The 27,527-nt window shown below is 35.3% G+C and overlaps 1 non-coding gene and 1 pseudogene across 1 annotated transcript; both read right to left on the minus strand.

Moving 5' to 3' along the window:
- Positions 1-3,538: 3,538 nt before the first annotated feature.
- LOC127552698 (U6atac minor spliceosomal RNA) lies at positions 3,539-3,667 on the minus strand. Its single transcript, XR_007951551.1, has one exon. It is a non-coding gene; the product is annotated as a U6atac minor spliceosomal RNA (small nuclear RNA).
- Positions 3,668-19,581: 15,914 nt separating this feature from the next.
- On the minus strand, positions 19,582-20,102 carry LOC127546472 (toll/interleukin-1 receptor domain-containing adapter protein-like; annotated as a pseudogene).
- Positions 20,103-27,527: the final 7,425 nt, after the last annotated feature.

Here is a 27,527-nt window from a genome sequence, read left to right on the forward strand (position 1 = left end):
GGGCTTATATCCCAAAGAGATCTTAGAGAAGGGAAAGGGACTTGTATGTGCAAGAATGTTTGTGGCAGCCCTGTTTGTAGTGGCCAGGAATTAGAAACTGAGTGGATGCCCATCAATTGGAGAATGCCTGAATAAATTGTGTTATATGAATGTTATGGAATATTATTGTTCGGTAAGAAATGACCAACAGGATGATTTCAGAAAGGCCTGGAGAGCCTCACATGAACTGATGCTGAATGAAATGAGCAGAAGCAGGAGATCATTATATCCTTCAACAACAATACTATATGATGATCAATTCTGATGGACATGGTCCTCTTCAACAATGAGATGAACCAAATCAGTCCCAATAGAACAGTAATGAAGTGAACCAGCTACACCCAGTGAAAGAACTCTGGGAAATGAGTGTGAACCATTACATAGAATTCCCAATCCCTCTATTTTTGTCTACTTGCATCTTTGATTTTCTTCACACATTAATTGTATATTATTTCAAAGTCTGATTCTTTTTGTGCAGCAAAATAACTGTATGGACATGTATACATATATTGTATTTAACATATACTTTAACATATTTAGCATGTTTTGGTCTACCTGCCATCTAGGGGAGAGGTGGGGAGGAAGGAAGAGGAAAATTAGAACAAAAAGTTTTGCAATTATCAATGCTGAAAAATTACGCATGCATATTTCTTGTAAACAAAAGGGTATAATAAAAAAAATAAAAATCAATATGCTGAATTTAAAGATTTTTCATTACCATTTAGGATAGATACAATTAAGAAGCTTATTATTATTATTAGTATTAACAACAATCCTTCATTTATCCTTTATAACTCTTGTTTGCACATAATTGTTAACCTGTTGTTTCCCCTATTAAATTGTGAGATCCTCAAGAGCAGGGACTATTTTTAGTTTTTTGGTTTTTGTTGATTTTTGTTGGTTTTGTTTTTTGTTGTTTTTTTTTTCCTTTCCATGTAACACTTAATTCAGTGCCTGTCACTTAGTACTCATTTAAACTTCAATGTACTGAGTGATGGACTGATTTAAATCAATGGAGAAGGAAGTGGGTAGCTTGGTTTTGTTTTTAAAATACAAAGAGCTCTTATAACAAAAATGGTTTGAGATACAGATTAAATTCAGAATTCTGAATCCATTTTTTCCCCTCAGAAACAGTATTTTAATTATTGACTAGTTGTTGCCCACAATAATCAACAAAAGCCTATTTAACTAATGTTGTACCTGGTCATTTATAATAAAAATTCAGTAGTAAAGCTTAAACCACAAGCTATTTAGGGGACAACAGAATATCTGACTTTGTCACGTAAAAGGAGAATTTGAGCTATCCCACTTGACCTATGAAGACAGGACCAGAGGTAATGGATAGAAGTTATAGAGAGACAGATTTAGGCTAAATGTCAGGAAAAAAAACTTCTTAAAAAGTAAAGCTGAACAAAAGTTGAGGGTGGGAAAGGGAAAGAGAGAGAGGTGAAAGTCATAGTGTCATTCCCCATAACTGAAAGTTTTAAAACAAGATCTCCTAGTTGTTCTTCGTTGTTTGACCAAAATGACATCACTATTAGAGTCAAGTTACTATGATTGATCAGACCAATACAAACTCAGAATGCTTTGCCATAGGTTAGACACAAATAATTTCTATGAACAATTGAGGTGGATTGTCTAACTTTGCCAATCTCATGTTTCTTCTGAGCTACTTCAATCCTGCTTTGTTTATAGAGCACAGAACCTTCTCTGTTGAGTGCACACCATAATGAGAAAAGATAATACATTAAAAAAAAAAAAAAAAAGCTGAGAATTAGAAGAAGCTGGGAATCCTTGGAATCCTCTTTTTTTTTTTTTTTTTCATTTTAATTTCTTCCTCTTTTTATTTTTTGGCAATACTATTGCTAGCACTCCTCTTCCCACCAATATATAAAAAAAAGAAAAACACAATTGTAATAAACAAACATAATCAAACAAAACAAATCCACATTTTTAAAAGTCTAATCTGAATTTTAATATTTTCTCCATTGCTTTCTTAAGTCTAGGCAACTAACAAAACAACAAATCAAAACCTAATCTGTAATATTTGTCATAGTTGTGTATAAATGATCACACTAAGAATTTCAACAGTCTGGGTTAAGAGCTGGTTTAGCACAACTCTGAGGTTAACCAACCCTACTGGATCCAATCTCTTTAGAATCAGTTGATTACTTCCTTGTTCAATAACTGAGGGAGTTTTTTCTTTCATATGTTTAAAGTTCATTTCCTCTAAAGATTTTTTTTTTCTTTCCTGCTTCTTGACTCAAAGTTTATAGAAAGAGGATGCAAATATTTATATCTCTTCCTGTTGGAATGATACCTTAACTAAATTGTGTTATATGAATGTTATGGAATATTATTGTTCCGTAAGAAATGACCTTTTACAAATGTTACCATATTCACTTTTTTTTTTGGATTCTTCTTGGTCTGGAGAGCTTCTTCCAGCTTCAGGAGGAAGAAGAGGGGAAAGTTATTCACACAGTTTTTCATTACCTTCTAATCTACTGGAAGGGTGAGGTTGTACCTGTATGCATGCTTAGAATATATTCCTTCCTTATCTCTGCTGACTGAAATTCTTTCTTCAGCACAGTTCAGCTGCCACCTCCTACCAGGGGACTTCCCTAATCTTCCCAGCAGAAAGAAAACAAATTCACATGTCTACTATGTCCAAAAATGTACTTTAGAAGTATATTTATGTTCATTATGAACTAGATAAGGTGAGATCTTTCAAGACAGTTGTGAAAATCGAGTAAGGCTTCATCTATTTCAAAGTTTGAGTAGGCCTGAAGGACTTTAAGCATTAAGTCTAGGGCATACTTAAAGTGTCCCCTGCTATTCTCTTAAGGACATACTTAAAGTCTCTCCCTGCTATCCCCTCTCTGTTATCTCCCTAAGGGCATACTTAAGTCCCCTTCTTGTTATCCTCTCTATTTCAGCCAAATATGGGCAAGATATACTTATTGGTCAAGTTCAATTTCTTGGGCAGTTCCCACGTTTAGAATGTAAGATCCTCAGCTAATAAGGATGAGGGTCAATGGTGGGAGGGGGAATTTGTGTCAGGGATTAAAAGGTCCACCCTGCCACCTACGGTGCCTCCTCCCTTCGAGTGTCTGCTCGTTGGGTAGGACACCCTCTCAAGAACCTTTAATAAACTTTGCTTTGCTTCTAGAGAGCTATACCGTTGTTTTATTAATGGTTTCTGACCCACACAATTATTTATTATCTTTAACTGTATTGCAAAATTTATGGCTTTCTAATTCTTTCATAGAAGCAGATTGTTAAAACTTCTTAAAATCACAGATTTAGAAATGGAAGGGATCTTAGAAATTACCTAGTTAATTCCCTCCTCCATCATTTTAAAATGAAGAACTGATACCTAGAGAGGTCATGACTTTTTCATTGAGGGTCTTAAGTAAGGAAGCTGGGATTTGAACCAAAGATATTTTGTTGCAAAGCTATCACTTTTTATATTGTACCATGTTGTCTTCAAGTTTAAAACATAACAGTATGGTTAGATGCTATAGGGTAGGTGGCAATGCCTTAATTATATTTTTGTAAAGATCATGAGAATCTTTTCCCTCCTGATCAAGGGAAATGCTTTTTTTTAACCTCTCTTTTTTTAAAGAATGTTTTTATTGTCGTTTTCTCGATTATATGTAAAATAATCATTAACATTATTTTTTTATAATTTGTTGCCTCCTCTCCCTCTTCACTTCTTGAAAAAGGAAATACTTTGATACAGATTATACAACTAAAGTCATATAAAACTTATTTCCATATTAGCCTTGTTGCAAAAGAGAACACAGACAAGAAAGAAAAGAAAGGAAGGAAGGAAGAAGAAAAAGAAAAAACAAAGAAAGCAAAAGAAAAAGTATCAGCATTCATAATCCATCAGTTCTTTCTCTGGAGGTAGAAAACATTTTTCATCAAAAGTGCTTTAGAATTGTCTTAGATCATTGTATATCTGAGACTAAATAAGTTATTTAAAGTTGATCATTGTACAATATTGCTGGTGTATCGTGTTAGTGTGTTATCGCGATCTTTTGGCTCTGCCCACTTTACTTTGCATCGTTCATATAAGTCTTCCCAGGTTTTCTGAAACCACCCTACTAATTATTTCTTATAACACAATAGTATTTCTGTACAATCATATACCACCACTTGTTCAGTCATTCCCTAATTGATGGGCATCCCTTCAATTTCCATTTTTTTTACCACCATAAAAGAGCTGTTATGAATATTATGCATATAGGACCTTTTTATTTTTCTTTGATCTCTTTGGGATACAGATTTAGTAGTGATATTGATGTAATAGGACTCTGGTCCCCTGATATTTGTAGGGGGGCCTGGGTCAGAAAACCCTGAAGCTTCTGGCTTTGGACCACCACCTAATCCCCACCCTTAATTCACCCAGAGATCACTCTTTAATTTCTAGCCTTGGGGAAACTCCTAAAATAATCACCATTCTTAATTCAACTGGAGATTATTCTTCAAGCCACCACTTTCTACTCTTAATTCATGGGGAGATGGATCCCTAGCCCATGGCTGCAAAAGACTAAATAAAATTAAACTGTCTCTCAATTCCTTGTTACTTTCCTAATCAGGATCTAGCTCACTGGGAACCTCTCCGTGTCAATAACCCTATTTTGCCAACCTTAACTTGGAGACTGGAATTATGAATTCTTTCAGAAAACCTGTGACACTGGCCTGGGGACTCCCAAACTTTGTTAGGGTGTCTCATCCCTCAACAGTATTGTTAGGTCAAAGAATATGTGCAGTTTTATACCCCTTTGCTCTCCAAAATATTAGATTAGTTCACAACTCTACCAATGGCACAGTGCCCCAATTTTTCCACATCTCTTCCAACATTTGTCAGTCTGTAATGCCAAAGAAAATGAGGCAAGATAGAGATCAGAAAGCATTTAATATTTTATTTGAAAGGGAGAGATTTATTGGAACCAAATGGATCCATGGTTTGGTCCCAGGGCTGAATGAGACTATCGTCTCCAAGAATCCAGAAAACAATGTGAGTTCTCAATGACATATATACATATACCTCAGACACAGAGAGTAGACTGAGGGGCAGAGTCAAGATGCTGAGAGTGGGAACAGGACTCTGACAGGGTGGGATGGGAGATGGGGATGACATAATGGGGGGAAGCACGTTGGAGATAGCGAGAGGCATCTTGATAAGACAGTATCTGATATTCTGACAGCTTGGGATGGGGAGAGGCATTCTGATATTCTAAAATATAAGATCTTTTATCCTTATCAAATATTCTGATTAAGAGGAAGGGGTGATTTTGCAGGATTGAGCAGAGCAATTATAAACTGAGGCAGAACAATTAGGGAAACCTAGGCAGGGCAATTTAGGGAAACAGGATAATAAAAGAACTGTGGCGCAACAAGTCACCTTTTTTGTCATAATATCTGATAGGTATAAAGTGGTTCCTTAGAGTTGTTTTGATTTGTATTTCCCTAATTATTAATAATTAAAAGCATTTTTATATGACTGGATAATTTTGATTTCTTCTTCTGAAAACTACCTCTTCATATTCTTTGACCATTTATCAATTAGGAAATGACTTGTATTCTTGTACTTTTGTGTGGGTCAGAAACCATTTAATAAAAAAAGACTGGAGAGATCTCTAGAAGCAAAGCAAAGTTTATTATAAGTTTTCATGAGAATCGGGCATCCCACCCATCGAGCAGACAATCAAAGGGAGGAAGCACGGTTCGGGGCAGGGTCAACGCTTTTAATCCCTAACACAAATTCCCCCTCCCACCATTGACCCTCATCCTTATTGGCTGAGGATCTTACATTCTAAACTCGGGAACTACCCAAGAAATTGAACTTGACCAATAAGTACATAGTTGCTCATATTTGATTGAAATAGGGAGGATAACAAGAAGGGGACTTAAGTATGCCCTTAGGGGGATAGCAGGGAGGAGGCTTTAAGTATGTCCTTAGGAGGATGGCAGGGAAGATACTTTAAGTATGCCCTTAGGAGAATAGCAGGGAGGAGCCACTTTAAGTCCTTGACTTAATGCTTAAAGTCCTTCAGGCCTACTCAAACTTTGAAATAGATGAAGCCTTACTCGATTTTCACAACTATCTTGAAAGATGAGGAAGGGGTGACTTTGCAGGATTGAGCAGAGCAAATATAAACTGAGGCAGAACAATTAGGGAAACCTAAGCAGGACAATTTAGGGAAACTGAGGATAATAAAAGAACTGTGGCACAACAAGTCACCTTTTTTGTCATAATATCTGATAGGTGTAAAGTGGTTCCTTAGAGTTGTTTTGATTTGTATTTCCTTAATTATTAGTAATTAAAAGCATTTTTATATGACTGGATAATTTTTATTTTTATTTCTTCTCTGAAAACTACCTATTCATATTCTTTGACCATTTATCAATTAGGGAATGACTTGAATTCTTATACTTTTAACTCAGTTTTCTTTATTAGTTAAGAAATGAAACCTTTCAGAGAAAACTTTGTTTCAGAGAAACTTGTTATAATTTTTTCTTCAGTTTCTTGCTTTCTTCCTAATATTAGCATATTGTTTTTTTAATTTAATGTAATCAAAATTCTCTATTGTATATCCTATAATGTTCCCTATCTCTTATTTGATCATAAATTCTCCCCTTATCCATAAATCTGACAAACTATTTAATGATCCCCTAATTTGCTTATAACATCACCCTTTATTTCTAAATCATGAATCCATTTTGACCCTATCTTGCATATGATTTGAGAATACCTACTTTCTGCCAAATTGCTTTTTAGTTTTTCCAGCAGTTTTTGCCAAATAGTGAGTTTTTATTCCCAAAGCTTGATTTTTTTTTTTAATCAAACACTATTGTTATTATTTGTCCTTTCTCAAAGAGGACTATGACATCAGGGAGAAGATGCCATGATATCCAAGTGAATTGGATTTAAATGAGGGAGAGCGATGCAAAGTTACCTGTCTCACTTCCCCCTCCAGAGTTATCTGGATCCTGTGTCAAGATATAGATCAAGACCACTGGAATTGGCCCTGGATGCAGTGGGAGAGGTTGGCCTTTTTAAGCTAAAATCTTTAATAGATCTGTTTGACTAAGATCACACCCATTCAGTGATTAAGGGCTAAGTACAATTGAAACAGAGAATCTCCTCTTACACTACACCCCTCTCCCCCCAACACACACACACAAATTAAATGAATAAATCTGGGAGGGGAAGACCCTCAGGGTTTCTGGCCCAAGCAGAAATGACTGCTATTTACATTCAATCTAAATCAATCTGGACCCAAACAATGACCAAATGGAGCTTAATTTAGGACCTAAAGGGTAGTCAATTAGAATCAGATTGTTTTGGTTTAAGGTCTGGTCCTTAAGAAAGAAATCTAGCCAGTAAAGCTTTGCTCAGTGGTGCAAATGAGGCAAGAAAAATGCTTTTAAGAGAATCTGTAGGTAAAGATATGACTAGATTACTATAATCATTACTCTGTATTATGTACCTAATTTATTACACCTGATCCAACACTCTTTCTTAGCCAGATTTTTTTTTGATAATCACCACAACCTGAGATCTGATAGTGTCTCCTTTCATACCATATATAAGATTCATATTCTTAGTCATGTTTTGGAATTATTTAGGGATCACAAATGAAATAGTGGGAAAGAGAAACATGATGCAAAAAATAATAACAGAAACAAAACTGGATAATATACACAGAAGAAAAAGATAATAAAAGAGGACACAGTCAAAAAAAATTATAGACATTATTTTGTTAAAAATCAACTTACATGTTCATTTTAAATACTTTAAAGTATATGGTTTTGTGCATTTTTATTTTTAATTTTTGTTTGTTTATTTAAATTTGTTTTTGTTCATTTTATTGCTATCAAGCGGCTATATTGACTGGAGATTGAAACAAAGAAGGCCTGGATATAGACTGATCAAGGGTCCCAGAACATAAAGGAGGAAACCCTTCATTGGTATTAAAAGAAATCCTTATAACTTTATTTTTGAAGTACATTAATATAAATATACTATGTTCAGAGAAGACAGGATCTAGAGAAATGGAAGTTTTTGATTCTTCAGGCTAGAAGAGGGCTTACCAGACAAGCAAGTAGAGACCAGATCAAGATTATGAGAGAACGAGTCAAACAAGTGTAGCACACCAACTACCAATTTCCACACCCATTACTTCCTTAAACTCAAACTGGGATAGCTGGGACTTACATTTGAATGTCATTTGGGAGGGGCAAGGAAAGAGTGACACCTGTGAGTGTCATAGGAATGGGAAGTGAATGGAATGGCTAACAATATGAGGAGGAACAAGTAGAAAATGACAGAAACAGTGCACACAAAAGGAGTACCAGAAACAAAGCAATAAAGCCTAAGGAATTAATTCATGGGATAATGGAAACCCTCAAAAAATTAAAGTCCAAGTTCAGCCAAAAAAAAAAAATCCCAGGAGAGGATGATATTGATGCTGGTTAAAAAACAAAACAATACAAAACAGACAAACACACACACAAAAACAAGTCAGGAAGAATTTAAGATTATTTAATAACAACTAGAAAATCTGGAGTATTTCAAGGAAGATGAAAGGGTAGCTAAAATATCATAAGAAGATAACCCAAAAAAAGGTATAAAATAGGAGAGTAATGAAAGCATTACTGGAAACAAAGATCAGAATAAATGCAGTGGAACTTTGGAATCTTATTATATTGTAATATGTATTAATATTGGAGGAAAGTGAAGGATCTGGGGAGAATCATCTGTGTAAACATTCTTGCCTACTAGTTGTTATTATGGTTCTTCTTGTTTGTACTTCATTCTCTAAGATGACCAATAACATCAGGAAGATGATGTCATAACTTGCAAGTGAATTGAATTTAAGTGAAGCAGGTTTGAACAAATTCAAGGATTTTCTCTTCTCCATAAACTGCTGCTGAAAAGAGAAATGGGGTTAGAGGAATAACAGTGTATGTCTCTATGGTGTTGCTACTGCAGAAGTCACTCCCTCTCCCCTTTCAATGGATATCAGTTCTCATCTGCTCCAAAAGGTTTATATTATCTATAAGTACAAGAGACTTTCTTTATTGTGTGTATATAAGCGATTATTCTCTCTTCTCTCTGTTTTCACCATCTCCTCTAAATAAACCTCATATGGACTAAGGAATATATAAGGTTACACTATAATTATTTTCCCAGGAGAAAAAAAATTATGACTTTTCCATCTCTTCTCAAGGAGTTGTATATGTCTCCAACTTTTCCCAGACCAGTTTTCCTAAACCTCCAGCCAAGGTGCTAAGATAGATTGGCCAAGGATTAGTGTCCATTCGTTTCTTTTATATCAGAGAGAATAAGACAATATGGCAATGAGAACACAACAGAAGAGTGGAAATGTACTATTATTCACTGGATTTAAGTGATCACATGTTTCTGACCCACAAAAAATGTTTTTTCCTACCTAGATATTTTCTTTCTTGTGGGGAAGATAAAATATGGATAGACCTTGGATAAGGTGCTCAGTTGGAAGAATAGCATCTTTCTCTGAGTCAAAGACAGAGGACAAGGATAAAGTCTCTAAGGGGTACTTGAGTTAGCTCACCCATCACTGTCCGCATCAGCACCACAAAACAAGATCATTGTCCTCAGCAATGGGAATGCTGTGGATTATCAGTCTCCAATAGAACAGCTAGGGGGACCAAATGCTTGCACACCCAACCAGTCAATAGTAAAGATGGTGCCAAGATGAGAGCATACTACAGGAACTCTGAATGTTATTTATTCCTCTCTTTCCAGCATTTTTTTCCAGAAATATCCCCAAGAAGGTCTTGGAAACTTCAACATAGCCCTTTCTAGGAATTTCAAGTTCAAAACATCAATATTAATAATGTTTTGGGGCAGCAACTGCATGGCAACACTAGCATATAAGAAGAACCAAGATCAGGAAAGAATTGAACTGGAAAAATATTTGGATGCAACACAGGAAAAGAATGAAGGCTATAAGCCAGATTTAATGGACACAATCTTAGTATTATCAAATGTTCCCCAAAACATTGAAAAATGAAAGAGCCTATCATTATGCTTCAAGAAATTATTAAATATAATTTCCCCCAAGCTAAAAAAAATAGGTTCCACTTTGAAATTAAAAAGACTCTACTGAATTCCAACAAAGGAAATATAAAATTACACTCAATTTAGCATACACCATCATCAAATTTTAAAGTCAGAGGGATAAAAACAAAATCCTAATCAGGCTTTTTCAGCAAAGCACAGAAAAGTTGAAAGGGTTGCATTCTTGGCACCTTTTGCTACCCTTTTCCAGCACTCCAAAAGTAACTGCAGCTGAATTAAAGTCTCCCATCATAAAGAACCATTAAAAAGTCAAAAGAAAAAGAAAGAATATCAAGAATTTCCCTGATAATAATATGAGCAAGGAAAAGACAAGATATCACCAATGAATTTCTATAGCATGCCTCATCTTCAGTTATACAACTACTTGAGAGGTCTAGAGAATAAAAGCTCTTACTGTGCTTATTGTTCATTGATTTTTTAAAAAGCATTTGACTTAGTAGAAGAAAATCAAGCTTTAAAAACTCTTTTCAAACAATATGTGTCAAATGTTAAATTTATTCAAGATTTTATGACAGATACGAACATGAAAAAATTTGTTCAAGCAAAAACCTGGAAGATGTATCTATATCTATATATCCAATCTCCATATGAACTCTTTATATATATATATATATATACACACACTCATACATTCTGTAGGTATTATATATATATGTGTGTGTATGTATATGTATACACACACACACACACACACACACACACACACAGAGCTGTTATTTACTTGTTTCAATCACATCCAACTCTTTGGGACCCCATCTAGGGTTTTCTTGACAAAAACATTGGAGTGGTTTGACATTTCCTTCTCCAGCTTGTTTTACAGATGAAGAAACCAAAGCAAACAGGATTAAGTGACTTGCCCAGGATCACAGAGCTAATAAATATCTGAGGTCATATTTGAACTCAACTCTTCATTATTCCGGGTCCCACATTCTATCCAATATATCATCTAGCTGGCATATGTGTGTGTGTGTGTGTGTGTGTTTGTGCACACACACATTATATATACATTTGTACACATATATACATATATACACATAAACCCACATATATATAGCCCATAGCATATATATACTTTTATATACAAATATACACTTATTGGCAAGTTTGGTATTTGTTGAATGAACCTCTCACTAAGAAAGAGAGAGTTAGAGAAGATAGATGATAGATAGATAGGCAGAGAGGTAGAGAGATAGATATAGTAAATGTAAATGTTTTATGATAAACATTTTATAGTAAAATAATATAGTAAAATACTTTGTAGTAAACAAATAAATATTTTCAAAGTATATTCTGCATAGTGTGTGTATATATTACAAGTGATAATATATGATTATTTTATATGTAATATATTATTATATTATATATTTATATTATAACAAGTATATATAGCAATTGTAATAATAAATATAATGTAATATGATATTAATATATCTATATAAAGTACATGAGGAACAGGAAGTAGACTAATGTGGGCTGGACCCTAGAATGCATGGAAGGAAATAAAGTATAAGAAGACTGGAAAAGTGGGCAGAAGTCTGGTTATGAAAAGCTTTTTATGTCTAACAGAGAACTTTATATTTGATTCCTGAAGTAACTGAAGTCATCAAGTTCACTGAGCACAGGAGAGTGGTGACATGGTCAGACCTCTACATTAGAAAAATTATCTTGGCAGATGAGTGAATGATATATGAGAGTAGGGGGAGATTTGAGGCAGAGAGATCAGTTAGATAGCTATTGCAACAGGTCAAGAAAGATATGATGACAGCCTGAACCACTATTCTGTGTGATTAGAGGGAAAGGGAAGCATAAGAAAGATATTGTGAAAATAGAAATGACAATATTTGGCAATGGATTAAGTAGAGTAAGTGAGGGTGACACCGAGGTTTTGAGCCTGGGTGACTAGAAGCACTCTTGGTGCCTTTGACAGAGGGAAGTTTGGAAAAAAGGGAAAATGGGATGGAGGGAGGAGAGTGGGAGGAGGACAAATGATGATTTCTCTTTGGACATGTTGAGTTTAAGATGGCCAATGAGATATATGATTCAAAAGATACAACAGAGAATTTTGGAACTCAGGAGAGAGACTAAGAATGAATACCTAAAGCTAAGAGATATTCATAGAGATAAAAATTAAGCCTATGGAAACAGATAAGATGATCAGATGAGAAAATATGAGGAAAAAAGAGAGCCCAAAATAGAATCTTGAAGGACATTCAAATTTAGTGGCTGTGATATGAAAGTCCAGGAAAGGTGACTGAGAAGCAGTCAGACAGAAGTGAACCAAGAAAGCAAAATTATGAAAACCTAGCAAGGAGAGAAGACCCAGGAAGAAATGACTGGTGATATATCAAATACTATTGAGAAAAAAAAAAATCAGATTTGATTATTAAGAAATCACTGATAATTTTGATGAGGATAGTCTCAAGTGAATGATGAGGTCAGAAGCCAGATTGCAGAAGATTTAGAAAAGAAATGTATTTACCAAAATTTGCACTCAATACAATATTAAGTATTTGGGGGGGTGACTGAACATTGCTAACTAAAGATAAATGGAATCTTATGACGTAAATAAAAATGACAAGTACGAAGAACATGAAGAATTGTACAAAAATATGGGTGAAATAATAAAATGTGAAGAAAACAGAATCAGAATATCATAATACACACTGGCAATGACTAAGCATAAAATAGGGAAATTTTTGAGTAAATTGGTTGAAGAAAATGGAAAGAAAAAGCAACTGTTTTGTTATTATAACTATCTGTAGGTCTTTTAGAAACCCTAATTAGTTGTAAATATAAGTTTAAATTCATAACAATATTTAGTTCATAATAAATTGCTCACATTTTATTTAAAAGGTGAGCGATGTAGGATTTTTAGTTTTTGTTGTTCATTCTTTTGAGTCATGTCCAATTCTTTGTGACCCCAATTGGGGTTTTCTTGGCAAAGCCATTTCCTTCCCCAGCTTATTTTACAGATGAGGAAACTGAGGCAAAGAAGCTTAAGTTAGTTTAAAAAGAATCACAAAGAGGCTCTTTCAATAAGGGTAGGTGATTAGATCAGATCATAGACTTAGATTGGACCTCAGCAAATATCCAGTCCAGTGAACTTTTACTGATGAGAAAATTGTAGTCTAAGATGAATTAACCATTCACAAAGGTGGTCAACATGAGAAACAGATTTTTGAATCCTGGATGTGTGATTTGAGTCAATGTCCCCTCCACTGCACTAAGCTCCTCTCCCCATCTGTCAGAAACACAGTAGAGGGTTTTCCAGCCTTCAGGGATGGGTTGGTTCAGATGATTTCGGTGATTATCCTCAACTGACAATCTGTTTCTGCCCTTGGAAAGGAAGATACTGAGAAACAGAGCTACTAGTCATAAATACACTATTAGATGAGATAGTGCTGGAAGGACTGATATAAAAAATACTAACCAAAATAGCTATTTAGGGAATGTAAGATTATAGGCACTCTGATGCACTTTTAGTGGAACTATGAATTGATCCTGCCATTCTGGAAAGCAGTTTGGAACTATGCCCCCCCAAATCACTAAAGTTAAGTAATATCATTACTAACATAGCATTACTAACTAGCAAAAGAGATCAAAGAAAAAGGCAAGGGATCCATATATACAAAAATATTAATAGCAGTATTTTTTGTTGCAACAAATAACTTGAAACTAAAGGCATATTTATTAATTGGGAAATGGTTGAATAAATTATAGTATATGAATATAATGGAATATTACAGAAGCAGCTAGTGGTGCAGTGGTTAGAGAAGTGCTCCTGGAATAAGGAAAAACTGAGTTCAAACTCAACTTTGTATACTTACTATCTACATGATTTTGAGTAAATTGTTTAACTTCTTTCTGCCTTAGATTTCTCAACTCTAAAATGGCAATAATAATAATAGCACCTACTTCACAGTCATAATATGATCAAATGAAATATTTGTAAAATGCTTTAATACAGTGCCTGACTAATAGTAGGTACTTAATAAATTTTTCTTTGTTTCCTTCCTTTTTCCCCTCCCTCTCTCCCTCTCTTCTTCCTTCCTTCCTTCCTTCCTTCCTTCCTACCTTCCTTCCTTCCTTCCTTCCTTCTTTATCATTACGGCTCTATAAGAAATTATGAAAGCATTGAATTGGGGAAATCTATCAATTGATGCAAAGTAAATTGAACAGAATCAAAAGGACAATTTATATAATGACAATAACATTGAAAAAATAGCTATGAAAGATTTGTAAACTTTATTGAATACAAACTATTGCAGGATGGAAAATTGATAGTGATACAAAAAGAAGGTGAGAAAAAAGCATTAATTATGTTGGGTTTTTTGTTTTGTTTTGCTTTGGGGATTGATTTTTGGGAGGATTTTTTTGAACAGAAGAGAGTTTGTAGAGCAACACTTGACAAGCACTGCAGTTTTGGAACTAATGTGCTGAATTTATTATATACTTTTAAAAAAACAAGCTGTACACAACAGACATTTGGTGTTTCATTTCAGTCTTCATTTTTTGTCTTTTGTATATGAAATGTTCATTATGTTGTTATTCATCAAGTTCAGAATAATTTAAAAAATCAAAAAAGAATTTTAAACCTCCCATTTGTTCCCTCTTCTTTATTTCACTAAACATTCTTATGATAATGGATGCCTGGCTCTCTCCAGAAAATACTGAATCCTTGGTTATCCTCTACAGTATTGAACGCTCCTTTCGTGCTCCATGACACACTGAGCGGAGAAGAGAAGAAGGGGTATATACATTTTTGCTCCTTGTTGCTACTTTCAGTCAATGTTTCTTTGCCAGGATTATCTAGCAATGTTTTCTCCTTTGAGGATCATTTCATCTGTCTATATCTCCCTATTCAAATTTTTGTCACAATAATCTATCGGCTTCCAGTTTAGTTTCTTTCCTTTCTGCAGGAATTCTGGACCTGGGTCATAGTTTATTAGAATCCAATTCCTGACTGAATACTCAGCGATTTGAGTGTATACTTTCTCTGTCCTTTTAAACACTCTAGCTCCTCAGTTTATCAATCTCCCCAATTCCTGTGATGAATAGCCTTTATTTATTTTAGACTTGCAGAGAAATGGTCATACTTCCTTCTCATATCATCTTTCCCTCCCTCTCCTTCTCTCTCTCTCTCTCTCTCTCTCTCTCTCTCTCTCTCTCTCTCTCTCTCTCTCTCTCTCTCTCTCAATCTAACATTTGTCTTCATCAAGATCTTCAGAGAATTTTAGACTTGGAAGGTATCCCAGAGATCAACTAGCTCATAAGGTCAAATCTATCTCCAATATTACACCTAAGAACCTGTCGGGTTTAATACCACAGAGACAGATAGAAATAACAGTGAGGTGATGTGTTCTGTAAGACCTAGGGACCATTCTTCACCTAGAAACCCACAGCAGTTTGTACTCCTCACTCCTTTGCAGCCAGGAAAAGAGAGAGAGAGAGAGAGAGAGAGAGAGAGAGAGAGAGAGAGAGAGAGAGAGAGAGAAAGAAATAGGGGGGGGGGGGGGAAGGGAAGAGAGAAGAAGGGGAGGAAGGAAGGGAGGGAGGGAGGGGAGAGCGCAATTTATTTGGTTAATGCTTTCTCAATGTTTCCTTAGCTATAACTCAGGAGCCAATCAAAAAACTTTTTTTCACCACATATTAAGTAGACAGTCATAGAATAAAAAGCAAGATTTAGAGTGGGCCTTTTCATTCTATCATCATAAATCTCTAGAAGGAGATTCACCACACATCCTCCTGGGATTGGGCCCTTATTGTCCAGATCCCCATTATTCTCCCATTGTTTCTATTTCTGCCTTCTATAACCAAGCAGAAGAAGTCTTAACTCTTCTAAAAAGATGTCATAAAATGGTTACTATCAAATCTATTTGGCACCATATAAATATTAGAAAAATAGGTCAAGGGCTGACCCACCCACAAGAAATAGCCTAATATGATAAAAGATAGAAACAATCAATGCCAGAAGGGCTGAGGCAAGATATCATCACTAATATGCTTTTTTTAAAAAATCACTTATTGGTTTTCAACATTTGTTTTTATAATATTTTGATTTCCATTTTTCTCCCTCCTTCCTCTTCTTATACATGTACAATCATATTATTTCTACAACTAATATGTTTTTGATAAAGTCATAAATTGGTCTGATTTTCTAAAATACAATTTGGAATTGTGGAAGAAATGCCATTATACTATTCATGCTGCTCATATTCTTAGACCTAGCAATACTACTACTGAGAAGCATATGCCCAAAGGTGGTAAAAGATAGAAAATTTGTATTTATACCAAAATAATAATAGCAGCCCTTTTGTGGTAGACAAAAACTAAAAGCAAAGAGGATGACCCATAATCTGAGAAAAGGCTGAATAAATTGCAAAATATTCATATGATGGAATATTACTGAACTGTAAGAAATGATGATTAGGAGGAATTCAAAGAACTATGGGAACAGTTATTTGAACTTTCATAAAGAAAAAAAAAAAAGCAAAACTGACAACAATATGCATAATAACTATAATATTGAAGATAAAAGAAACACTAAAAAGCAGCTGAGCTCAGATTGACTATAAGGAGTGATTTAGGTTCCAGAGAACAAATGACAAAATATACTTCCTCTTTCTTGGTAGTGAAGTAGGGAATCATGGTGGAGGAACATACTATCCCTTTTGGTTTAATTATTTTCTTTTTATCAAAGGAAAGTTCATGAGGAAAGGGGGCATATTGTGGTATAACTATGATATAAAGAAGCTAAAAAGCATTAAAAGACTTTAAATATTAAAATTTTAAAATTTTTAAAATAATCATTTTATTTGTAAACATGGAAAAACTTGAAAACAATCTCTTAATGACAGATCAATGCTATGAAATATTGTAGTCATAAAAATGGCCATTATGTATAATATAGAATGACAAAGAATGTAAAGAGAAATAGACTTTGGAGTACTATATGCATTAGCTAAGGCTATAATGAACGTTTGGTTTTTTTGTTGGGTTTTTTTTTTTTTTTTTTTTTGGTATAACCATTAACCATTCCAAGGTTATTGTGCAGAGCAGCATGTGATGGTGGTCAAATCCCAATGTCTGCCGAACTCTTTTTCAGTTTCCCAGCAGTTCTTATCAAATAGGGAATTCTTCCTCAAGGAATTTAATGCTCTCAGGCTTATCAAACACTAGGCTATGAAGTCTAATTGTTTCTGATTCATCTGTTCCATAATCCACTTTTTCCATTTTTTAAAGTAATTTCAAATAGTTTTAATGAGGATTACTTTGTAATACTATTCAAAACATGTGAGAGCTATTTCCTTTTATTCCTTTTTTCATTATTTCTCTTGAAATTCTAGCCCTTTTATTCTCAAATGAATTTTGTTACTATTTTGTCTAGCTCTATAAAGTTTAAGTAGTATAGCAAATATAATGTTATTTAGTACATTCGTATTTTTGCAAATATTGGTATATAATAAGTTTAATTAATATAGTTTATATAGTAAGTTAATTTAGGTAGTATCCTAATCCAAAAACAATTCATTGTTTAATTCATTATTTTTTTTAAAGAACATTTTATAATTATGCCCATAAAATCTTGAGAGTAATTCAAATCAATTCAACAAGTATTTATTAATTTCTGAGCAAGAGTTAGGGCAATGTTAGAGAGTCTGGGCCTATAATTTCATCAGGGCTGGGAACTTCTGGTGTGGAGATTTCCTCATCTTGTACAGATCAGCAACTATCTATAAATTTATTCCACTCAAATCCCTTTGGTGTAAAAAATGATCTGGAATAATGGATTAGGAGAAAGAAGGAGAAAACAGTCAAGGAATCAAAGCAAAACTGGGAAAGTTTTGCTGGAGTAGCAGATGTAGTGGGAAGATGATTAAATTCAAAGTTATCAAATAGGAAGTTCTTCCTCAAGTAATTCATGCTTTCAGGCTTATCAAACACTGAGCTATTTAGTTCACTTGTTTCTAACTTATCTGTTCCATAATCCCCTTTTCCCATTTTCTAAAAGTAGTCTCAAATAGTTTTGATGAGGACTGAAAAGTTTTAAGAATAAAAAGTTATAGTTCTCTCAACCCACAATTTGAGACGGCATACCCTGAAAGTCAAATATCTTTCTTTCTAGGCCAAAGGTGCCCCATCTTTTCAAATATAAGGAACTTTTTTTTAATGTCAAAAACTTTCCAGTACCTTTTTATTAGAACTAAATAAGATTTTTTTTTTTTTAAGAGACAAAGGCTCTTATAATAAAATGTGCATCTACCAAATTGGAAGCCATTAATTACTATAAGATTTACTGGTATTCCATCAAAGTTGCTTGGGTGTCTTTGAATATGAATAATCAAATTGGTTGTAATTCTAGGTACTGAATATAGGGCCTAGAAATTTCTCTTTGGGGGGGGGGGAGGGAAGAGAGAGAGAGAGAGAGAGAGAGAGAGAGAGAGAGAATTTTCCCCTTTTCCATTCCCCTCCTAACTTAAAACCCTGTCCCTTCCCTTTTTCCATTCAAAATGATTTTTTTTTTTTGTTTAGGCCTTTAATTTCTTTATATGATATCTATAATTTCTTCCCATTAAATTGTGAGCTCCTTAAGGTCTGAGAACAACTTTTACCTTTTTTTTTTTCCTTTCTTTTTTCTTTTTTTTTTGCATCCTTAGTTCTTAACAAAGAGCCTGACATGATGTGGCTAATAAATTCTTCTTGACCAACTGACTTTATAATTCCCAAACCCTGACACAGATCCCATAAAAAAAAAAAAAAAAAAAAAAAAAAAGTTATACAGGACTCTTTTATTTAAAGAGCTTTACGAAAATGGGTTGGAGAAGGAAGAGGAAATAGAAGAACTACACACAAAGAAGAGTTGACACTGGTTATATTTCCTTCAATTGAGCCAGAATTCCTTAATCTACCTTTACAATGTTCTGTAGTCCTGCCCAATAGAGCAGATGCTCAGAGTTACACAAATGTGTCCATGCATGAGGGGGAGGAATAACACACAAATATGGGATAGGCGTCATATAAAATTATAAAGACAAGAAGACTCCCTTTTGTACAGAAGCCAAAACACATTAATGCAACCTAAGAAAAACTCTAAGAGAGTGAGTGACATTAGCAGCAACCTGAATTTCTTGGATCCTGAATTTTCCCATGGTGAGGGCTGAGATCTTTGGAAGAGATCCCTGAGTATTGGAGAAGTCAGCTACAGGCTATCTCAGAGGCAGAAAAGAAACATCATTGAAGCCATGAATCCTGGGAGCACTTGTCTGGATCTCCACCAGAGTTTTCTGGAGACCCTCAGTGTCCTCTCTAATTCCAAATCTAGTCTTGCTCCAATCAGAGCAATATTCTGGGTTCCATGGTGATGAGACCGGGTATATATCTCAACTAAATTTTTGCAGTTAATGTCAAACTATGTTCCTGACTTTTCCAAATCCATTGTTAAGGCTTTTGCCATCCATATAGAATATCAATTGAAGCTGGGAGGAGAGAGGGGGCAGATTTAATGGCTTTAAGCCAAACCAGCCTGCAGGGGTATAGTGTGGCCCTCAGATCCAGGGTCACTTAGTGCTTGTAACATTTGGTACTTGCACCAGGAGTCCTGAAGATAATGGGGGAAAGGGGGTGATAAATAGTACACAGCAGTGGCTGTTGTCCATTGCCTGGCACAGTTCTGACATGTCGGCATCACCTGGAGCTGCATCTCAAATTGAAATCCATCAGGCTCACTCTTAAGATAGGAAACCAATTCCTGGGCAGGTATCAGATCTTGCTCATTACGGCACACACAAGAGCCACTGCTCCTGTTCTCTGTGTCTGCTGGGTTTGCAGTGGGAACCTTGATGGACTCCCGAGTCTCAGACAGAGAATTGCTTTGGGAGGTTAGCTCTGGGACATCCCTGGCACTAGTGTCTGGCCGCACTGTCATTTCTTGAGCTTATGCAGGATTTGTTGGAATCATCCTGTCCAAGCCTCCCGATTCAGAAAAAAAGAAATGAAGATGAGTTTGATGCAGTTTGATGTGGGCTCATTGATCTGGAGAGAGCAGACAGGGGAAGCCTTAGTCCAGGTCAGGAGTCGTGGAATAGCCATCCTTTGGACATCTGGCTTTTCTTTTATAAATGAACACATGCAGAGTTTGACACAAGACAGATTGAGAGTCCTAGAGAAGAGACTGTGAGATAGGGATATAGTTACACACAGGAGCAAACTAGGGAGGGGTTCAGCTGCTTGAAGCTTTTTTTTTTTTTTTTTTTTTTTAAACAATGGTAAGAATGGCATCTTTCTCGAGAGGGAAATCAGATTGCCCTTTAAGTGCAAGAGAGTGGTTGAAAGGAGAGGGAAAGAGAAGAAGGTGGAATGGGAAACTAGGTGAAGTGGGACAGCACACCAAAACAGAGAGAAAACAGCAGAGGGAACACACAGGGACAAAAGCACAGCTGGAGCTCAGGCTTCCCATTCCAACTCAAAGGTACTGTTCTGTACACCTACCAGGGAATGCCTTCAGTTCTGTTCTGCCCTATTCTGGTGAGTTTGAAAGGCTTTCTTTCCTTCCAGATGTCTTTCCTACCTCTCCAACTTAGAAGGTGGAAGTTGTCTAATTGCAGCCCCCAAATCCTTCCTTAGGAGATAGTATGGTGTCCCCTCTCCTATGGTGTCCCCTCTCCTCACCACTCACAACTTCTCTTCCCCCAACCCAAAGACTCACCAGGAAGGGGAAGAAACAGGAGGTCACCCTACATTCAACTTTAAATAGGACATTTTCAATGACTCTCGTGGACCTGGTTTCCTTATTTTATGTCTCTCTTGATATTAACAAAATTGATTAACAGAAGACTATTATTTGCTCTTACACATACACAAGACACCTCTAAAACTAGTTTGCTTTACTTAGTGATATGTAAATTGAGGTCAAGGAATGATAACAAGTAGACACAATAGATCTCTGCATTTTTTAGGCAATTCTGCCTCATATTTTATAAGAGGAAAAAAAAAGAAGTGATTCACTAAGAACTTTCTCTTCTCCCCTCTTCCTTATTTCCTACCTCTCAGGTGTTTTCTCTCATCCTTCACCTTTGTCTCACCAGATGAAATGGCCTTACTCCTTATCAAAGCTAACACCTTTATCTATTCAAAGGATTTCCTTCTATTCTGTGTTTCCAAATCCAAAATGGATTATCTCTACTATTATTCCCACTCTCACTCATTACTTTCAATCTCTCCCTCTCTACCTGGCACATCCACTACTGCTTTACAAACATATTCAAGTCTCTTCCATCCTGAAAAAAACCCTCACTAGATATTTTTCTCTCCGCCATTAACCTCTATCTTTTCTGCTCTTTGGGGCTAAACTTTTTGAAAAAGGCAAAGCCATCTACACTTCAAGAGGAAGAATGATACCTGAGAATCTACATAGATCTTTTAATGACCCTAAGGTGGCTAGACCAACAATCCATCTTTTTATATTAATCAAAATCAATCAAAAAGCATTATTTAACATTTTTTGCAACAAAGAACTGGAAACAAAGTAAATGCCCATCAGTCTGAGAATGTTGTGACAAATTGTGACACATGGATATGACAGATTTGTATTTTATTGTTGTTTGTATATATGTGTGTGTATGGATATATATATGTATATATATTATTGAATCATAAGAAATTAAGGCTATGATCAATACAGAGAAGCATGAAAACACTTATATGATCTTACATAAAGTGAGGCAAGAAATCCATAAATGTAATGATTACCACAAAACAATTGAGACAAAATGCTATAAAAATCATAAAGAATAAAATTGCCCCAAAGGAAAGATTGAGAAGAGCTCTCTCCCATTATCCCTTCCTTTGCTGACATTGGACCTAACAGTATGGAACATTGCAACTTGTCAGATTTTTCTTGATGTTGATTGTTTTGTTGATCTTTTTTCTTTTTGTTATTAAAAGAAAATCTTGTTAAAAGAGATGGCTCATCTAGGGGAGGGGGTGGAGGGAGGGAAGGGAAAAGTTGAAACAGAAGTGATGCAAGAGATAATGTTGTAAAAAAAATTACCCAGGCATATGTTCTGTCAATAAAAAGTTATAATAAAAAAAATAATAAAAGAGATGGCTCTCTGGAAGGAGGGAGGAATAAAGAGGGAAATCTAGGTGACATTAAAACTAAGCATACCAATAAAATCTATTTTTTCAAAAGAAAACATTTAGTAAGAACCTACTTTATTCTGGGTTTGGACTAGTATGGGAATAAAATGACAAAATCAATAGTCTCTGACTTCAAGAAATTTATATATAATGAAGAGTCTGTGTGTATGGGGGCAGGGGGTTGGCCAGGTGCATCATGGTACATCATGGTACATCATCCAAAGGATCAAAACTGCAGGTGAGATCCAAGTGCGATGAAGAAATGCATGGCAGGCATAAGGGAGCTACAGAATATTACTATTATAATTTTCACACAAGAAGTAGTACAAAAGATATCCGAGAAATGTATGAGCAGAAAAGCAGGGCTAGTCACAGAATGAAAAAGAACAATATCAGACAGGAAGCCCGAGGGTTTTACTTGTTTCCATAAAATATTAAAAGTTTTATTGGAAGACCACCAGAGCCAGGGATAAAGCCTCGTTGGAGAATTTATGAAAGACACACACAAGAATGGTCAGGGTTGAGAAGAAATGGATTTAATGGCAATAGGCACTAGTGGAAAGATACCTTCATCAATCAGATCACAAATCCAGTGAAAAAAGAAAGTAAAAGCCACAGTAGCTTAACTTTATTCCTTTTGATCATCTTAAATAAATCATATAAAATAATCTTTTCTCCACTGAGTTTAGGATATGGCAATATTGCTCACATGAATTTGATGTATTTCTCAACTTTTTCCATCAAGGAGTTATAAAAAATGTTGAAGAGAAGTTACTTTAAAATTTTCTAACAATGTCACTCATTTAATGATATCTAATAACCCCAAAGTTCAGACTTTTTCCAAAGAAAGTTCCCAGGGTATGAATCTTCTTAATTCTTGGTAAAGGTAGTGAATGTAACATATATGTAATTAGTTCCTAAGGAAGGCTAGGGAACAAAAGACCTTTTACCTTTTCTTTTCTTTCTTTCTACTGATTTTAGCAAGAGATTATCTAAAAGCCAATAAACCAGAGCAAAGGTAGAGATGCCATTCTGCAGCAGTCTGAAAAACTAGTGAAAAAGTCTTGAACAGATGCATAATGGGATGACCTCATAGACCCTGGAGCTAACCCTCAAAAGGACTTTAGGTGACAGTAAGTCATCCAGTTTCTTCATTTTCCAGATGAGGAAACTGAGGTTAAGAGAGATTAAGTAAATTGCCCAAAGTTAAAAACTGAGAACTCAACAGCTTAATTGACTTGCTCAAGATCATACAGGTTGAAACATTACAGAATCAAGATTTGAACCCAAAATGACTAACTTCAAATCCATGGCTCATTCTACCATACCACTCTGTCTGTGCCAGCACAGGTTAAAAAGGGCACACAAATTGCCCCTACTTAAGATTTTGAAAATTAAGTAAAATAACCTTAAAATCAATGTATATAACACTAAATAGTTTAATAGAAAAATCTTTTCTTTCATTAAGTTTTTGCTTTATTTTTTAAATTTTTTAAAATGTTTTATCTGCTTTATTTTAAAATTTAAACTAGTGGTCCAATTACAACAATTACACATTACACTGGATCTGCAGTAGCTCTGTCAATCCTTAATGGTAGTATGTGCTGCTGATGAATAGAATTACCCTTTTTTATCCAGGATATTCAAAGGGAGACAGATAATGTGGCCTGCACACTGTGAAAGTCTCTATGTGATAGGTGCAGTGAACTTTCAGATCTGATAAGCTGATAGACCTCAAAACACATTACCATTTCCTTGGTGTGGGGAGAGTGCAGAATGAGGAGTGAAAGAACTACCTAGGAACTTTTAAAAGTGTGCTAGGGCAGGGTTACCTAGAAAATGTGAGCAAGCCTAAGACTTGACATCAGGAAGACTTGACTTAAAGCCTGCCTTACCTCAGGCTCCTCGTCTGTAAAATGGGGATTAATAATGAGCTATTGCCCATGCCTCCAGGTTTGTTGTAGGGATCAAATGAGAAAAAGCTTTGTAAAATGATTAGCATATGTGCTTATTCCCTTCTCTCTTAAATTTTATTCTTGGTCTGATGGCATTTGAAAACTACTTGCAGGTTGGTTTGTCTTATTTTGAAAATGATTTGAATGGTTCAGTTCTCTTATCGCTTCAAGATTCCCAGGCAAGTAAATCTATTGCTACTGTTCTGAATTAAACTTGAGAAGACATAAAAATATTTTTAAAATTATTATGATTCAGTGAAAGGATATGTCACAATTTAAATTCATGGTTGGTTTCAGCAAACTTCCTGTTTGGTTAATAACAGGGTGTTGGCAGCAGGAAAGAATGAAGTCTTTCTCTTTCTCAAGTATTTGGAAATCTCACTTATTTTGAAACTCCTCATTCATTAGTAATCTGTCTCACTGATATTATTTGATATTTCTTTCTAGTAAAACCTCTTTGGTTATCTTTTGTCACAAGTGAAATACACCATTGTTGGATTCCGTCAATATCTGGCAATTGTTTCTAGTCAGAGAAATAATGGACTCTCTTTCTCTCTTTAACTTATCTGCTATTCAAAAAAAAAAAAAATCAGTGAAAGGGGGATTGAACCATCTGGAGGAGAGGAGAAATGGAGAGAATGAAAGGTAGATGCAAGTAGCCGTGTGCCCAGGATGTTTGCAAGCTGAATGATGAATAGTTCCTGAATAATTGTGAAAGTGCCATTTCCACCCCCTTAGAAATGCTAATTATTCTGCTTCCTTGGACTCTACCTTAGGTGTTTGAGTTTTGTTTCAATTTACTTGTAATAAATGTGGGTGACCTAGAAGTCGAGGGGTGCTGCTGAGAGCCAATGTCAGAGCTACTACAATCTAGATGGCAATTTTTTTTGACCATACACTTTGGGTAAGAACCAACATTTTATGTGACTAATAAATGCCTGTCTTTTATTGTCAAGATACCTTTCATCTGATCAGTTATAGACTAAGAATAGAAGAATAAAGGGATGAACAATGATGACAGGCTGCCGATTGCTCATTTTAGCAGTGTTTGGGAAAACTATACCTATTATAGAAGAGTGCCCACAGTAGTTATCACAGACACTTCAATTTCATCCTTCTAATCACAGAACTATTTTCCTTATATTTAGTACTGCTATGTGATTCCCATACTATTCTATGCCAGTGACTTCCTATTATCTATAAAATCAAATATCAACTCCTCTGTTTAGCTTTTAAAGCTGTATGTGACATCTTGCTTCAAACTAGCTTTCAATCCACAATAGACATTAATTTCCCTCTTCTGCTCAGCAATTTAGCTAAACTGGTCTTCTCTCTGCTCTACAGATTCAACATACTAGCCCCTTTCTCTGTGTCTCTGCTGTGGCGCTTTCACATGCTAGAATGAGCCCCCCTCCTCACCTTCACCTCATGGAGGTATACCTCTATCTCACCTCCACTTCTATTTCTTTTCCTTTAAAATTCAACTTAATACACCATCTCCTGCTAAAAGCCTTTCCTAAATCCCTAATAGCTAGTGCCCACCCTACCAAATTTCTTTATATTTAAATACTTTGAATATACTTGTGGTTATTCACTTTATATTTATGCTCTTTCTCCTCATAAATATAAAGTGAATAACCACAAGTGTATTCAAAGTATTTAAATATCTTATATTATATATTATTATATGTATTATATATGTGTGTATATATGTATATGTTTTCATACATATTTTTATTTATGTGGGTATGTATGATCTTTCATTTTACTGAGGGAGATGACAAGCATATAGACCTAATATAGATATATAGATAGATATGTATACATGAATACTTTTCATCTCACCCAATAGAATGTAAGCTTCTTATGAGTAGGGATTGTTCCAGTCATATTTGCAGTACTGACAGTGCTTGCCACATAGTATACATTTAATAAATACTTAATTGATTGATCTGTGTGGAAACAAATAAAACAAAGACAAGTTTTCTTTAAAAAAAAAAAATACATTACAGGAGAATTCTGGGAAAATGGCAGAGTAGGTTGGTAAATTTCAAGATCTCTAAATTTCCTACACAAATAGAACAAATTTGAACCTCAGGGCAGGATTTAGACTAGTGAAAAATCAAGACTTGGGGAAGAATAGGGTCCTCCAGATACAACCCAGAAGATCTGAAGAAAGGCCCCAGGCCAGGGATTAACTTGAGTTAGTGCAAATACTTCTGAGCTAGCTCCCCAGAAACATCTAGTGGGGAGCCCTGGGGAGATCTGGGTTGGGTTGGATTATCAGCAGGACCATAGAGACTTTCACCTCTTGGAAAGCTCATGGAGTTGTGGTCCGTCTGGGAAGACTGAGGGAACCTGGGCTGGTTAGGAATGCCAGGCCCAGCTGCGCTGCTGAGATGGGCCCTGGGCTAAAAGGAACCAGCACCCCTGACTGCTGAGGCAGTAAGGCAGGAATGCTGCTGGCTGCAGGCACTTGCAGGAACCGGGAGCTTTTGGTTTGGGATTCCAAGTCAAAGGGGAGAGCTCAAATGAAGCTAGAGGCACCATCCTCTCACCCCAAGAATAGTGATTACATTTTCATATATATATATAAATTAATTGGCAAAGAAGCAAGAGCCCCACCATAGAAACTTACTATGAGAACAGAGAAAACCAAGGTTCATCTTCAGAGAAGGACATTAAAGTAAAAAAAAGCTTCTACCCCAAAAAGTAACATGAAACGGCTCCCTGCCCAGAGAGAATTTATCTATAAAAAAGTTATTGATGGTAAATTCAAAAAAGAATTTAAGATCAAATGAAATATATTGAGGGAAAAACTAAAGAAATGAATAAATAAAAACCATCCAAGAAAAATGAAATTGTGAAAATAAAAAAGTTAATCAACTGGAAAAGGAAATATAGAGACTCAAAGATGAAAATAACCTTGAAAATTAGAATTGTGCAAGGGGAAGCTAGTGAGATAATGGGGGACCAAGAAATAACAAAACAAAATACAAATATTGAGAAAATAGAACAGAACATGAAACCTAAGAAAAATAACAGATCTGGAGAACACATCAAGAAAAGAAAATATAAGAATTATTTGATTGCCTGAAAGTTGTAACCAAAAAAAGAACCTTGACACAATAATGCAAGAAATAATCTGAGAAAATTGTCCTGGACTGATAGAAGATGAGGGGAAAGTAGAAACAGAAAAAAAATCCACCAATCACCACCTCTACTAAAACACACAGGAATATTATTGCCAAATTTTG

The sequence above is a fragment of the Antechinus flavipes genome, chromosome 2 (assembly GCF_016432865.1).
Source record: "Antechinus flavipes isolate AdamAnt ecotype Samford, QLD, Australia chromosome 2, AdamAnt_v2, whole genome shotgun sequence".
In the NCBI taxonomy this organism is placed as follows: Eukaryota; Metazoa; Chordata; class Mammalia; order Dasyuromorphia; family Dasyuridae; genus Antechinus; species Antechinus flavipes.